The sequence below is a fragment of the Dama dama genome, chromosome 11, assembly GCF_033118175.1.
Source record: "Dama dama isolate Ldn47 chromosome 11, ASM3311817v1, whole genome shotgun sequence".
Classification (NCBI taxonomy): Eukaryota; Metazoa; Chordata; class Mammalia; order Artiodactyla; family Cervidae; genus Dama; species Dama dama.
In genome coordinates this window covers 49,353,589-49,367,474 of record NC_083691.1, presented here as the reverse complement: position 1 = coordinate 49,367,474, position 13,886 = coordinate 49,353,589, and the positions used below count along the sequence as shown (strand labels likewise).

At 40.0% G+C, this 13,886-nt stretch overlaps 1 protein-coding gene across 1 annotated transcript in view; it reads right to left on the bottom strand.

The window, feature by feature from the left end:
- Nucleotides 1-13,886, bottom strand: part of CTNNA2 (catenin alpha 2) — a 1,329,932-nt gene that overhangs the window by 836,349 nt on the left and 479,697 nt on the right. The gene's annotated exons all lie outside the window — the stretch shown is intronic.

The window sequence follows — 13,886 nt, the reverse complement described above, 5'->3', positions numbered from 1 at the left end:
TCCCCCTCATTAGAAGCAAAGGGTCCCATGGGAGGATGCTATTTGAAACCTGAGTAAATAGCATCCAACAGGCATATACATTACAAGTTACAATACCTTCCACTAGGAACTAATACTTGGCCACCTGATGCGAAGAACTGACTCACTGAAAAAGACCCGGATGCTGGGAAAGATTGAAGGCAGAAAGAGAAGGGGACCTCGGAGGATGAGATGGTTGAATGGCATCTCTGACTCGATGGACATGAGTTTGAGCAAGCTTCCGGAGTCAGTGATGGAGAGGGAACTGGTGTGCTGCAGTCCATGGGGTCGCAAAGAGTCGGACATGACTGAACAACTGACCTGAACTGAGGAACCAACGTTTTGTATAAAAACTAGATTTCTAGAAAAGGACTCATAATGTGTGTGCATGTATCTGTGTGTGATTTGTAATAATTAACTGACACTATCCAGATAAAGGCACTAAGATGTTCCAAAAGAGCTCAGATAAGGAGAAAATAGAGATGTTTCCTAAAAGGATGATTCACAGAGAATTCAGGCTTAGCTCTGACCCTGTCAAGTCTAAGGATCCTGGGAACATGTAGGCAGAGATGTGCAGAGGTGCACAGAAATATGCATCCAGAATTCAACAGATATATCAGCCTGTATAAAGATCTGAGAATCATCAGATCTATGTGAGTGCAAGGTAGTGAATGGTAGACTAGCAAAGTGAACAGAATAAGAACAGACCTAAGAAGGCCCAATTAATCCCAAATTACAAAGGTTTACAGAAAGACAAAAATCAAAAAGAAGACTGAAACTATAGTCAGATAGAAAGAGCAGAATCTGGAGAACAATAATTCCAGCAAGTCAAGGGAGCAGAAACACTGATGAAGTATGTGATAACCAACTGCAGGAAACAAGAGAGACAACACCGACATTGTCCAATGGTTAGTTTCTACTGGGAACCCCTTTTCTGCTCCGAACAAGGAAGATATTCCAGCAACATTAATCAAAGTGAAATGACCTGCTGCAGAAAATGGTCTGCTCATCCACACTGGAGGTGCACATTCAGAGATCCAAGGACCATCATGGTGGTGATGGAGTAAATGGTTTTCCAAATCTAGGATCCTTTGGTAGGACTGCCTTGCCATCCTTTGATGTCATATGTACATATATCTTAGAAAACACAATTTATTATATCTACAATATAATAAACAAAGCAAATGAGAGTAGGTGGTTATATCATTGCCCACCTGCTGAGTACACAGTATGTGCCTACTAGATTCCTTAGCACTAAAAAGAGGGTGAAGATCATAAAAAAAAAAAAAGAAAAACACCTTGGGTAGAATTTTTTCCTAATAGGATATAAAATAGCTACTTAGTTATTACAAAATAGATTCAGGTATGCACTCTGGGAAAGCCTGTCCTAATTCTCCAAAGCATCCCTAGGTATTTGAGGAGGGGGGGCACTTCCCTGGTGGCTCAGACAGGTAAAGAATCTGCCTGCGATGCAGGAGACCTGGGTTCGATTCCTGGGTCAGGAAGATCCCCTGGAGTAGGGAATGGCAACCCACTCCAGTATTCTTGCCTGGAGAATTCCGTGGATAGAGAAGTCTGGCAGGCTACAGTCCATGGGGTCCCAAAGAGTTGGATACAACCGAGCAACTAAGCATGCATGCATGCACATGCTCAAATGATCCATGGCTCTGATTCTCTGATTCCTATTAAAATGCAAAAGTCAGTAACAGGGAGATCCTTTGAGCACAAGATTATGACATCCTGAGGAATGAATGAAGCAAGTGGTGACTTAGAAGGAAGCACTCACTAAACACAGACCAGGTCTGAGGTCCACTGGAATTGTGGAGTTCCTAGGAAATTACTCATTGCTCAAAGTTCTCTCTTCAGTTTAGAGGACGAACAGGAGATATGCTATTCTGTGATAGGTTTTGGCATAAAGACTACCTTCCCATTTGCATTTTCTTAGATCTTAGAAAAAGGATAATCTTTACTTAACTCAGAAGAGTGTTATTCAAATCCTGTCCCTTGTGCCCAAGTAACCTCCCGAAACAGTGTCAAAAAATCATACGGAAGCCTCAGGACAGTGGATGGCTTTGCAGCTAGAGGTGTCCTGACCCTCTTGCCATCTGTTCCAGAGCTGTGTCTGCAAGGACTTTTCCCAGTGGGATCCACATGTCTTCTCTTTCTCTTTCTACTGCTTTTCAGATGATGCATTTATAATTTTTTTTTTTTACCATGTAACATGCATTAAGTACTGATACTCTAATTAAAGAAATACCTAATCAAAATATAATTAGGCCATTATCCTTTATAAAGATTACTGATTTTCAAAGTATTCTTTTATAGAAACTCCTCTTAACGTAATACAATGAAAAGTATTTGTTCTGCCTTGAGGTTTCAGAGTTATACGTCAGCTTGAAGACAGATTTTTACTAAGCTTTTGGACTAAAAATATAAAGAAATGCCAACTTGATAGAAATATACTGAGGTGAATTTGAACTCAATAAAGGCAACTGTAAAAGTTTCTCTGCAGAACAAAGTAAATGTACTATTGTCATTATACTATTACTGCTTAAAGTATTTTCCATGGAATCTGAGCCTAGAGATGTAATGTTTGGATGAAAAAGTAAGTTTTCCTGGCCAGATATTTTTTGGAAATACTGTATGGCCCAGGATACATTAACATATGAAACGCTTTGGGGAATTCTGCATTAAAGAAGTCAGTTTACTGCAGCATTCCTCAAACCTATTTGAGCCTAGAGGCAGTGCCCTTTTAAAATACATGCATTATCTATGAGAACCTAAGGAACACACTTTGGGGATCGTGGCAAGAGAAAATTTACAGCAGCAGCAGAATGAGCTGCAAACCTCCATGGCCCGCGGCTGTCATCAAAGTAAATGCACTGAAACATTGAGCTTGAAAACCTCTGCATAAAAGTTACACTATTCATCATATTTCTAATGGAATTATTCATTACTTATAGATCACAGGGGAGAGGCTTTAAAAAAATCTCCCTGGAAAAGAAACAATAAATTTACAGTATTTCTGTCTATATCCATGGTGGAGATGGGGAGCACCATGATGGATATGAAAAGCTAGAGGGGAGAAGCCTCTGAGGGGAAAGAAAAGGCCTAAAGGGCAGTACACATGTGCGTGTGCATCTGTGTGCGTGCGTGTGCATCTATGTGCATGCATGTGGGGGGAGGGGTTGGCTGTGTGTGTTTATCTATGAGGGGTGGGTTCAGGTTGTGTGTAATGGGTATGGGGATAAACTGGGGGCAGCAGGTATGGATTGTTGGGGTGTGTGTGTGTGTGTGTGTGTGTGTGTGTGTGCATGTGTTTATTTTCAGAGAACTGGAGAGCTCTCAAACAGGCTTTAGGAAATCAGAAAAGAATATGAACAAAAGAACCAGATGAAGTCAGGGGCTTAAGGACTACAGGATAACACCATCTACTGTTGCTAAAGTGATAGGAAAAAAACAAACTCCTAGAGCTGGATCCTAAGCAAGAAATTCAGAGAATGAAAGTCTAAGATGAATGAAGGAGAAGTGCTGCTTCTGAATTATTTGGGAATGACTTTAAAAAGAAACACCTAGGCAAGTTCTCTTTGCTAGCACACTTGGGGGTCATTTCACATCAGTATATACATATTTTCTAGCATCAGCTCAGCGGGTCTTTGCCTCTCTGTGCGGCTGCCCTCTGCTGGCCAGAAGGCCCTCAGCAGCAGCATCACCCAGGATCAAACCCAGGTCCCTGGCCACTGAGGGAACATTTCATGGGTAACATGCAAGCACCAGAGAAAGAGCAAGGCCAAGGCTTCCCATCTCTCCCTTTATGACAAACATGTGCTTCCACAAGAGGATTTTAAGCTGTTTCCAAGTGTACAGGCTTTTTTTTAGTTCACTGAGATTTTACATTTTAAATATCTAAGTCCCTTGTTTGCATTCCTAAAGCTCATTTAATCTTTTTATCCTTTTGATATTTTAGTTCATCTTATATTGTCATTTTAGTTCATTTTAAAATTGTGGGACTGCATTTTTTTACTTTATCTTTTTCTTCTTTTTTTAAAATAAGGCTTACTTTAATTTCTTTTTGTTTTGTCTATTTTCAGATCCTTTATAATAATTGAACTGCATATTTTGCATAATATTTTGTGCTTTGTGATTTTTACTTATTTGTATTAACATCTTTACTTTAAAAATCACTGTTTTCATTCTGACAGTTTATAGAGTGGTAACTAGAAAATATGACCACAAAGACAGAAGCCACAATAATTCACTCCCAAGAAAAGGGGGCTAGGATCCTCTTCTACCATCAAGTTGGTGCTGTAATAGTCTCTCTCATTCTACATAACTGATTTCCCATTTTTTTTTTCCCAATGTTGAACTGTATAAAAGTTTTAACTTGAAATAATTCAGGAGACCATATATTTTGAAACTACTTCCAAGAATAAAACATTCATCTGTACTCAACCCACATACAACTGTTACAAGAGCACTGTTTTTAAATCACCCCTATCATCCATTCTCTTTACAAGGAGTCACATGATCTAAAATTTCAGGACTATACCCAGATGCTGAGTTATACTTGCTGCAAGCTCTGACACCATAGGGGGCAGCAAAGAGACCTCTGTCGAAGCAAGAAGCTGAATGCATTTCAAATGGTTTGATAGGTCCACAATTCTGTGCCCATGATATTACTACCTCCATCTTATTAAAGAGGAAGATGGTGACAGATATGCTTCTTCCTGGACATCCAGCTAGGAAACAAAGACACCTGGCTTTGAGCACAGGGCTTTAGACTTAAGTCTAGTGTTCCTTCCACTGTTTCAGGCTGCCCATATTCAGTTAACATGAGCCTAATGAATCATAATTATAAAAAGTATATTTCTTATTTAAAAAAATAATTTCTCTGAAACCAAATATAATGATATAAGTGTCATCCATCATACTATCTTCTTTTATGGCATCTGGGTTAACTTGCCCTTCCCATGGGTAGTTGAAAGTACAGCCATTAATTCAAGAAACAGGTGCCAGTTATTTTGCCCCCGACCAAAGAATCCTTTATTTCAAGATGTTCAACTGTCTAGTCAAAAATTAAAAAACAAAAACACGTTGAACCAATTGTAATTTGAAAAATATACTCACAATGTTAAGGAATGACTAAGTGATGGGAATCTGCACAGTTCGGAGGTGGGAGGTAGACACAGAGATCTTCCTGGAGGAGATTACTCCTTATTTGAGACATAAAGAGTGACAAGAAGTTGACCAAGCAAAATTAGGGGCAAAAGAGGCAATGCAGACAGAATAGGAAGTGGGAACAAATGCACAATATAGAAAGTGTATTACAGTATACCCAGTGTATCAGAAGCAATTTACGGAAGCTGAAGTGTTAAGTCTGAAATCACAGGTGTGGTGTGCCATGATGGGGCCCTAAGCAACTCTCCTTTAAGAGAAACTTTTGCATAAACATAGTTAACTGACCATATCCAACTGCTGCAACTATAGATCCACCAGTTTCACAAGGAGTCACATTTGACCCCAGCAGCCCCTGTCAATCCCAGAGCCATTTCCTGTCTAGTGGGGACTTCTTGGGCAGGCAACCTCTGCTCTTGCTCTAGCCTCCTTACTGGCCCAGGTGAGACCCACTCAAAACTGTGCCAAGGCTCTTCCTATACTGTCCTCTCTTTCCTGCTAATTTCACAGGTAGTTGACATGCATTGCAGTTAAAAAGCTCTCTTGGCTTATCTCTGCTGGTTCTCTCCCACCTAATCCTCCACAGACAATTCCTTTATTACACATCTAATCCCAACTGTCTTGGGATTTTTTCCTCCAAGGACCCAAATGGACAAAAAAGGAGACAAAGTTGGTGAAGAGAGCAACAGCCAGATCTGAGGGGCCTTCTCTGCTGTGTTAGGATGCTTTCCCTCTGTAAATGCCCCTTCAGACACCGGAGAGTCATCAAGAGTTTGAAACGTAAGAGTGACATAATACTGTTTGGTTTTAGAAAGTTTTCCCCAGCAGTCAGGGAAGTCAGCTTTGGCAGAAGGAGAAGGCAGGGAGCAATTATCAAGCCTTCAGAACCCAGAAGAAAGATGGGCTGAGTACAAGACTGTGTTTGTATAAAAAAGATTAAGGGCATTGTATTGGGACACATTGAGAATGTGAATCTGCAAAATTTGGAGATATATTGGCTATAAGAATGTGGAAGGAGTCAAGCATAAAACCTAAATTTCTGGCATGAGTAACATCAAAATGCACACATCAACCAGTTCTATCCTGGGCGTCAGCATCCTATTTTGTAAGTAAAGTTTTACTGGAACAGTTAGGCCCATTCATTTACATACTGTCTATGGCTATTTTCATACTGCAGTGGCACAGTTTAAAAGTTAGGACAGAAACTGTATGGCTCACAAAGTTTGGGATATTTCCTGTTGACTCTTTAAGAAAACATTTGCTGATTTTGAACAACTGTGATAGGTAACAGATAAAGAAGAGCAGGTCTAGAGTGTCTATGATTTATTTAAGTAGAAAAGTCTAGTGGAAAGTTGATTATAAGTACTGATACATGAAAATGGCCCAGCTATAAAGTGGAGAATCATTAGAATAAAGACTGGAGTGGAAGCCAGGAGAATGGATGTCCTATCCCAAGGAGATGGAACAGAATGAGATCAGTGAATCCCAGACAGACTGGGAAACCCTCAATATATCACAGGAAAAAAAAGTCCACAAATGACATGATAAAGAATGGTCAGAGAGATCTGATCAGACCTAGACTTTATGGCCATAGTTTACAAGGAAGGATACTAGGAAATTTTATAAAAAGGGTAAATAAGCTCAAGACTGAAAATGTCCGGTGAAACTAAAAGGTAGGAAGTTACCAGTGGCAAATTTTGTGCTTCTATGTGTATATCTGTGTGAATGTAATATTTATTTATAAATAATTTAATCCATAAGCCATATCAGGCTCAATGGAAAGTAGTAGCAATTTATTTAACTGAATAAATTGGAGATGAAACAAAAATATTTTCAAATTCATAAAAAAAGTTTCAAATTCATAAAAAAATTTAACATTTTCCAGAAGGTTCTAAAAATAACTAGAAAACAGAAAGAACTAAATGGTATCAAATTAGGAAGGAGAAGATAAAACTACATATGTCTGATTGCAGATGTTATAACTGCTCACTTAGAACAAATGAGAATCAACCAAAAATTTATTGCAAATGAAAATTTTAAAAAATTTATGAAAGCATTTATATTTATATGCAAAGTCAATTGCTTCTATACCTACAAGATCTATCCAATTGGGAAGAGCAAATTTATAAGGACAAGAATTACAAAACAACATACACAGAAAAACACACTTAAATGTCAACTAGATGTAACAAGAAATGTGCTGAAGAAAGGTGAATGGTGTAAGCACACACCTCAAGCACAGGGCAGAGGCAGGACTGTAACACACAGCCCCTAGCTCTGGAGTCAAGTTCAATGGAATGGCCATTTCTCCATCTTAGACACTAAAGTAGTGTCTAGTAGTAGCGTAATGTAGTACACGATTCTTTCTACTTTAAGGAGGTATAGAAAACAGTGAATAATGATCAGAGAGATAAAAACTCACAAAATGCTTTGGGTTGTCGTTCAGCTGCTCAGTTGTATCTAACTCTTTGCAAGCCCATGGACCACCACATGCCAGGCTTCCCTTCCGTCACCATCTCCGGGAGTTTGCTCAAACTCACATCCATTGAGTTCATTGAGTTGGTGATGCCACCCAACCATCTCATCCTCTGTCGTCCCCTTCTCCTCCTGCCTTCAATCCTTCCAGCATCAGGTTCTTTTCTAATGAGTCAGCTCTTTGCAGCAAGTGGCCAAAGTACTGGAACTTCAGCTTCAGCATCTGCTACTTTGTTGTTGTTTAGTCGCTAGGTCGTGTGGGATTCTTTTGCAATGCCACAGAATGTAGTGTACCAGGCCCCTCTGTCTATGGGATTTCCCAGGCAAGAATACTGGAGTGGTTTGCCATTTTCTTCTCCAAGGGATCTTCCCGACCCAGGGATCGAACCCAGGTCTCTTGCATTGGCAGGTGGATTCTTTACACTAAACCACCTGGGAAGCCCACAATGCTACTTTAATCTACTTTTATTTTATTATCTATCTCCAACCGCACAGCAGGCATTATAACATACTTTTTCTACCAAGACGGAATTCAAATATTTCTTAGTCTTTCCTGAGCTATGAATTAACCATCTTATAGTTCTTCCCTAATGGCACTCAAAGCAGCAACTGAGCATGACTGGTGTAGGTGGTAAGATCAGGAACATAAAAGTAATATATTTAAGTACAGTTATGTCAGTAGAAAAGCTCCAGCACACACGTAACCCTAATGGAGTGGTTTTATACCCACAGATTACGTTTCCAAGATTTTTAATGCACAGCTGAGGAAAGTGAAGGGTTTTTTTTTTTTTTTTTTTTTTTTCCCCTTTACTAGCCAAGAAATTGCTTGCTAAAGACTGGGAGAAAAAATCTTATTTATTATCTTTAGATCTTCTGGGCTTTCAATCTTAATTAAACTCTTTAGAGAAGTACTTAGTCATCTCAAATGCGTACAGAATTTTCAAAATGCCAGAAAAGACGACAACAACAACAAAATGATTTAATCAATTGCTTTCCTAGCTCTAATCTTATAAACATGGAAAAAGCTGATGCTAGTGGTATGAGTAAGTTCTGTGTTTCTTTGTTGTTTGTGACAACCCTGTAAGATAAACGTGCCCTGGGTTTTTACTACCCACATAGTTCAAAGTAGCAACTAAAGAAAAATAATAAATTGTGCTGTTCTACCTCATAAACACCAGACCTTCACCACCTACTGTCCAACATAGCTATTTCAAATCAAACAAGCAGAAGAAAGAATAAATGTCAACATGCCCTTCTACAACCATTCACTTTCATTTTTTAAAGATGTCCAAAAAAAAAGTCTCACAGAGGAAGGTAACATTAGTCAAAGTCATTCTTCCAGAGGAATATGTCATTCTGGTCTGGAATAATTAAAGCTATGCAAATCAGAAAACTTAAATGTCAACGAATGTTTAAAGGAGGGAATATTTCTCCTTTAAATATTCTGAGACTTTTCCTGGAATTGGCAACAATGTACATGTCTTAACCAACCCCCCCCTTTTTTTTTTGCACTTTTATCATCACTTCATCCTATTTACCTCTGTGTATTTAAACTGTGTTCTTTGTCTTGTCTTGGGGTATAACTGGGTAGGTTTTTTGGTTTCATTGATAAAATAGCCTTTCCTTCCTTCCTTCTTTTTCTCAAGTACGAAGTTCAGGAGTTTTTCTGTTTCTTGATGCATGAAGAAGTACAAAGCCCTGTGGTCTGGAGTGAAGGGTTTCCTAGCCTGGGTGAAACATGAAAATGACTGAGTCGTCCCAGAAAAATGGAAACTTTGGTTCAGTTCAGAGCTTTCGGTGGCCTTGGTCTGTCAAAGTCATCCAGGTCATAGAAGTCACAGAGAATTTCAGAGTTGTCAATATCTGTTAAGGCATTTAATTTTATTCACTGTATTATTTTGCTGCACTGAAATAATTCCAAACAAAGCAAACAAATGAACAAGTCCCAGCAGTACCTATCAACCAGTCATTCACTAGATGGTAAGACAGCATCACCACTCAATGTCCATGAATCTGAGCAAACCCCAGGAGATAGTGAAGGACAGGGAAGACTGGCACGCTGCTGTCCATGGGATCACAAAGAGTTGAACATGACTTCGCTACTGAACAACAGCAAAGTGTTACTTTTTAAATGTCTATCATGTGTTTGTGAGCTCAGTCGTTCCTGACTCTTTGTGACCCTATGGACCGTAGCCCACCAGGCTCTTCTGTCCATGGAATTTTCCAGGCAAGAATATTGGAGCTGGTTGCCATTTCCTCCTCCAGGGGAATCTTCCCGACCCAGGGATTTAATTGGCATCTCCTGTGTCTCCTGCATTGGCAGGCAGATTCTTTTACCACTGAGCCACCTGGAAAGCCCAAAATGTCAGCTGTCAGTTTAAAATCTAATAATCCTTCAGGCAGTCTCTTCCAGTCTCCCATTACAGTGTCTATAGATAGAGGAGGGGGGCAAGGAATTTTATAGCCCCGAAAATTGAGAATGAAAGACATCTAGTGATAATGAAGCATGATCCTAATTCTGATTCTGAATGCTGTAAATCCTTCTATTAAAGATTGAAGTCTGAGATAAAAGCATAAATCAAGACCATTTTAATACATTAACCAAGGTGTCTACATCAAAAGTATGTTATTTGTTTAGTTTTAAACACTAATTCTCCCTGTGGTGCATCAATAATTAACACAGATTCATTTTCATCTTTTTCATTCTTTGCCAAGCTTCTCTCCCAGTGTGAATCTTTCTATCTCTAAATACAAAGTTGTTCATGGCCTAACTGGGGTAACATTTGAAATGGAAAATACTAAAGGTACTGAGTTTTAATCACCTAATTATTTTTATTAAGCTACAGAGAAATTCTAAGCTTCATTTTTGGATTTGCCTTAATTTTTAAGATTGCATTTTAAAATCGATTTCTTAACACTTTCTTCTCAGGCATATACTTAAAGATAAACTAATTATACCATTTATAATATACTTAAGATATTATTTATAATTAAACAGTTTAATTGGAACTAAATGACAAAGATAATGACTTGATAATTATACAGCACTTTTTATTCTTAGATATCTAATGTTTTTTGAAAAAGAACTCTATCTAAGACCACATTAATTTCATTTTAATTTCATTTGAGAAGAGAGTCTGCTATTTAGCAAGATGAAGTTATATATTTACCAAAGGCAATGGATTAAAAAAGCTGGGTGAGGAAGTCCGGCTGTGGACTCTTTGTCCTGGATGTTTTGATCTTATGGAAACCAGTTTCATTTTGCCTAATTCCATTATCTGTGTATGTTGCTGAGTTGTTACAAGGAGTTCATGAGCATAGTATCAAGTTCTGACAAGAACAGTAGTTAACAAATCACAGTGAAGCAGGGCAGAGGTATTATCCTCTGCTTTACATTATGGACTGATCAGAAAGCAAGTGTCTAAACTGTCTTTAATCAAAATGAACCTTTAGAGGGTAGTAGGAAAAAACAAAACAAAACTGATTTTACTCTTTGGCTGAAAACACAGCATATTATCACTTCAGTCACCTTAACTCTCTACATTGTTGACCCTCTTTTTAAATCAGTCCTTATTCTCTTTGACTTCTGTGTGAAGTCTTAGTTGCTCAGTCCTATCTGACTCTTTGCGACCCCATGGACTGTAGCCAGCCAGGCTCCTCCGTCCATGGAATTCTCCTGACAAGAATACTGGAGTGGGTAGCCATTCCCTTCTCTAGGGGATCTTCCCAATCCAGGGATCGAACCCAGGTCTCCTGCATTGTAGTCAGACTCTTCACAGTCAGAGCCACTTCTGGTGGACTTCTGTGTAGTACTTAATACAATTTACCATCCACTCCTTAAATTAAGCCTCACCTGTGCTAAAGGGCTTCCCTGGTGCTCAGAGGGTAAAGTTCTTGCAACGTGGGAGACCCGGGTTTGATCCCTGGGTCGGGAAGACCCCCTGGAGAAGGAAATGGCAACCCACTCCAGTATTCTTGCCTGGAGAATCCCATGGACAGAGGGGGTTCCAAAGAGTCACACAGGATTGGGCAACTTCACTTCTTGTGCTAAAGGAAACCATGCTTTACTGTGGGTCTCCTTGTACCTCTCTGACAGCTCCTTCTCTCATTTCTTCCCCAGTTTCCCCTTGATCTACAAGAGCAGCTGGCATATCTCAAGGTCCTGCTCCTTGTCCTCAGAAGTCTTCTCAATGCCCTCTTTCCTGGAGACATCTCTTACCCAGGCCTTAGCCACTATCTAGTCATGAACAAGAACTCAAATCCCATGTCCAGTCTTGTCTCTCGAGGTCCAGGCCCTTCTCTATAGCTGCACACTGACCATTGCCAACTAGATGTCCAATTGTCACCCCAAGTATAAAGGAACTCTTCATCTTCCTCCAAAGCTTAGCACCCTCAGTCCTATGGAGGAACAACAAGCAGGAGAGAAAAACAGGAACCTAAAATCTCACTTCATCCTCCTGGTTCGCTAGTGAGAGATTAGAACCCATGAGAAACCCTCACTTGACAAAGAAATGAAGTGTTGCTCCCACAGGCCAGGTGTTTGCTGAGACCACACAGTAAAACCTTGAGGAGTCATTCTGGCTCTGAAGCCCATGTGCTTGCAGCCTCATTCTCTCAGGCACTTCTATTTAAAGATCAAGCATTCTCATAATATATGCTGTTGTTTAGCTGTTCAGTCACGTCTGATTCTGCAAGCCCATGGACTGCAGCATGCCAGGCATCCCTGTCCTTCAAGATTTCCCAGAGTTTACTCAAACTCATGTCCTTTGAGTCAATGATGCCATCCAACCATTTCATCCTCTGTCACTCCCCTTTTCCTCCTGCCCTCAGTCTTTCCACAGAGATGGACAGTCTGGATTAAAATCTTGGCTCCAATTCCTTCTAGCTGTGACTTCTAACTGAGCAGGTTGCATAAATAATGAGGGTCTTAGTTTCCTTATTTATAAAACAAGAATAACAGCAGTATCTGTAGTGTAGAGTCACTGAGAAAATAAAATAACATATGTAAGGAGTTTAGAATACTACACGGCAAAGAGGAGTAATAAATTTTAACAATGAAGTCATTTAAAATAACTCTTTCAATTACTTTGTGTGTGCTTAGTCACTCAGTCATGTCCGACTCTTTGCAACCCCATGGGCTGTAGCCCATCAGGCTCCTCTGTCCATGGGGATTTTCCAGGCAAAATGCTGGAGTGCATTGCTTTGCCCTCCAGGGGATCTTCCCAACCCAGGGATCAAACCCAGGTTTCCTGTACTGCAGGCGGATTCTATAGTTTCACTGTTACTCCACCCTCTACCCCATGCTCAGGCCACTGTTGTCTCTCATTTGCTCCATCATCAAACTCTAAATTAACCTCCTTTCTTGAATAACTTATTTTTCCCTAACAGATCATTCTTAAAATTCTTCTGAGTCCTTCTGCTCCACTGGTCCAAAACCTTCAATGGTTGTCAAACTACCTTAATCATCAACTACCTGACAACTTAGAGATACCACTAATCTTACCTGGCGGTTCTCCAATTCTATTTTCATCATTCCTCTTGTAAGATTTGTCAGAGTCCCCAAAAGAACTTAGCAGTGGGTTGCATTTTTCATTCAACCCTCAGAATTGGGATGTCATTTTCAGCAAGGACAACCTAAAGAAATGTAACTTCATATCCGTTCACTTCAAGTCTCAGTGACCTTCAAAATTCTCTCCAGTCTAACCGCGACGTCTGCCTCTCAATGTCATCTCCCAGGACTCTCCCTAGAAACTCTTGGTTTGAGACGAGGTGGTGCCTGACTGCCACATTCCACCTCCATATGCTTTCATGGGTGCTATGATATTAATTCTCTTTTGAAAATTGTGGGCCTCCCTGGCGGCTCAGCAGTAAAGAATCCGCCTGCAATACAGGAGACGCAGGGTCTATCCATGGGTCGGGAAAGTCCCCTGGAAAAGGAAATGGTAACACACTCTATATTCTTTCCTGGGAAGTCCCATGGACAGAGGAGCCTGGCAGCTTACAGCCCATGGGGTTGCAAAGAGTCAGACATGACTTAGTGACTAAACAGCAACACTGATTATTTTAGTGCCTTCCTCCCCATTGCTTGTCTGAAGCCCATGTTGACCCTATGCAGGGCAGACTATCTTCAACTCTCTGTATACAAGACTCTCTTCTCAAGTCCCATTATTTAATTCCTTGTCATTTATCATCCAGCTTGCCCCTTTGGCTCTTGTCTT